The following is a 3,475-nucleotide window of genomic DNA, read 5'->3' on the forward strand; positions in this document are numbered from 1 at the left end:
TCTACGTCACGTGTCGAGCTGTCATGGCGCGGATTGGCTGATTGTCAAACTAGAGCTTAATGGGAAATGTAGTTCTTTATCAGGCTGCCATGTTCCACATGAGCCACAAGAAGCAGCTTTTGTTTACGGAAGCATGTAGCTGCCACGCCAGAACAAAATAAAAGGTTTGCGTTGACATGACAACCTTGTTAAGTTTGAACATTAGCTTTAGAATTATTACTATTGTTATTATAAAATTATTATTGTTGTTATTATTATTATTGTTAGTATTATTATTGAAAGTCTTTTAAATGTCTATTTGATAGCTTAACTATAGTAATCAAACAGGACAATATTTGAATGTCTTGCTTGGGTGCAAAGGTGGAGGAAATTTCCCACCACAGTTGCCATAGGAACAGCAGCATCTGTCTCCATTATTAGTGAATGGGGTAAAATTTGAAGAAAAATGCAAACATTTCAAAAAAATTTGAGGAATTTAAGCCAGATATTTTAATACCTGAATGAGCAAAATCAGTCTCTAACGGTGGGAGTAGTTAGCAAGGCCAGCATTCACTGGAGCATTCACACCAACTATAAATTGAAAAATAAATAAACAAAGAGTGCTGCTTTGGGTCACAAAGGGGGAAAATAATGAGCTATGAATTAAAGGTAAGTGAAAATACAAAAAAAAGCAGCATTGTATGGGCCCTTGCAGCCGTCGCTCTACCAGCAGGTAACGCTTTGCCCTTGACTCAGTTTTCATGTGCTGATGTTTTCCGGATGGGTCCCTCATCTCACATGATAAGTTTTATGCAGATCAGTGAAAGTCACAGGCCACTTCCTGTTTTGTGGCAAAACGGCGGCTAAATTCAAAATGTCCTTTTTTATTTATTTCCTGACTATGTAGTTTGGGGTAACCAGACTAGACGGCAGATGGGGATAGGAGATAGAGCAAGGGGAGACAGACCAATGGAGTGAGGGGAGATTAAATGGGAGAATAAAAGAATTATAATAATTAAAGGGCGAGTATCACAGATTCTTTCTGTGCACAGCAAATCTGTTCGACACCACAAGGCATGCAGTCAACTACACTGCATAGGTACTGGACAGGTTAATAAAAAAATATTGTTAGTGTTCAGGGTCGGTCTCTTGTATCACGTATGAAGTTTGAAGGTGTGACACCTTTGTTTATGTTGGTACGATTAACGTGCTCAGACAAGTTTGTCCATTTACAAAACAAAAGATGGGAGCGCCAAATTCAAAATGCTGGCTTCCTGTTTTGTTGAGGCCACTGACAATCACAATGTTATATTGCACATAGGATGAGTAACATTTACATTATATGTTAGTTTCTTCTTGTCATTCTTGTATTATTTACATAGTTTTGTGCATGGTCTTGTTTATTTCACTACCACCAATATTAGATTTGACCTATTTCTTTATTTCGACATGACTGTTCAACCATGTGACTTCATCATTTAATGTCATTTTTCAAAATCAATCATAATTATGTGCACCGATAAAGACTGCAGTGGATTTGAACAATTAAGAAGTCAATTAATTAATAGTTTTTAAATTACATTTTTTTTTGATTGATTTTGAAGAAAATAAAATATAAAATGAGTTGTATGACATTTAGGATAGCTACTCACAGTTTGGTGCTGAAGATACATTATTCATGGACATATAAACTTACAGTACAGCAGCAGAAATGTGACACCTTCACCCTCACAGCTGCACTTCTCATCTGTAACAGTAGATGGCAATAAAGCTCAGCGGCTCCAGTGCCAAGTTGGTCTTCACATCCAATGACTTTGCTTTGGTGGAAGTGTTTTCAGGGAGATCAATAAAAATCAACCATCCTCCATCTATCCATTTTCTCCCACTTTATCATCCACACGAGGGTCGCGGGGGGAGCTGTGCCAATCTCAGCATATTCAGCTGTGACATGAACTTCACCAATGAATGTAACTCAATTTTACAATTTACTGTGTAAAATTGATCAAACAGAGACAACAATTTAAAAATGAGAAAATAACAGTTGAAATATATACAATATGAACATTTGTGCAAGGTTGTGTGTGAGCAGTTGGAGATGATGATGTGTAGATGTGCAAAGGGGTTCGCAAAGGTAAAATTCAGATGTTAGAGGGATAGTTTTGTTGAGTGGTTGTGCGCCGTGCATACCCAACCAACCTCACTGAAAACAGGACTTCCAGTGGTGACAAAATGAAAACTCTTCACAAAAACACTTATTACATGCTATTATTATTATTATTATTATTGTTATCATGAATAACAAGAAAAAACTAAATGATTGAAAATCTCTTTTGAAGCACAGGACTGTTTTTTTTTTTATCCATATACACCATGAGAATAGGAACAAAACCCTACAACTGCTGTTTATATAAATGTTTGTAACCATTTACTATATTTTGCCTAAATGCACTTAATTGTTTTTACAAAAGGATGTTTGCTTTGATGGATGTTTTTCACTAATAATAATCAAAGGGATAAAGCACAGTTCAGCCTGCTTGTGAGTTGGCACAGATAAATGACAGTGCAGTCAGTGAGGGTATATCTGTAGACATTTCACATGATAAAATGAGTTCATTTTGACTCTCAGTGCCGATTAAAAAGAAAAGTATGTCCTTGGGTCACATACTTTACTTATCTAGAGGGCAAGATTATATTCAGTTTTAAATATAATCATTCACATTTAAAACATGCATTATCATTTAAGAATGCAAACACTTCATCAAAACAAAAACATTTCAATTCATTTCATTTCATGAAAGGCCTCTTAAAAAATTGAATATTTTTAGTGTAAATGTATTGCAAGATCCACTGTTTTGCTTTCTCATAGTTTTCTTTTTTGGATATATTGTATGTAAGTGGTGCTTTGTGGGCTAACATACATTCTAAAGTTTTTTAAATAGTATGAGGGAGTAAAAAAAAGTAAGCTCTAGAGAACTAAGTTGTAATGTTATTTTTGAGCAAAAAATGATCAGCTCGAACAATAATAGTATGACTTTTCTTGTAATATTACAACTTTGTTCTAGAGAAAAATATTTAAGTCATAATATATATAAAATATAGTCACAATATTATGAGAAGAAAGCCCTAATATTAAGTCATATAGTTACAAGAAAAAAAGGTTTTATACTTTTCTCATAATTATGTGGCTCTATTCCTGTAAATACAACTTCTTTCGTAATTATACGACTTTATTCTCACAGTGTTATGACTCTTTTCACATAATATGACACTTTAAAAATATTTTTATGGCTCTAATACTAAAATAGTGTTTTCATGCCTTAAAAAAAAAAAAATTCTTGGGTTGTAATAATCTCACATTTGAATAATGTTTTTTAAAAACATGTTCACACATGTTGGAAATTAAATGTTCTACTGGTAAAACACAAAGAAAATGTAACCGTTTATACTTTTATTTAAGTATGAAAATTATAAATAATGTACAGAAATGCACACCAGA

Source organism: Solea senegalensis, linkage group LG3 (assembly GCF_019176455.1).
Source record: "Solea senegalensis isolate Sse05_10M linkage group LG3, IFAPA_SoseM_1, whole genome shotgun sequence".
Taxonomy (NCBI): Eukaryota; Metazoa; Chordata; class Actinopteri; order Pleuronectiformes; family Soleidae; genus Solea; species Solea senegalensis.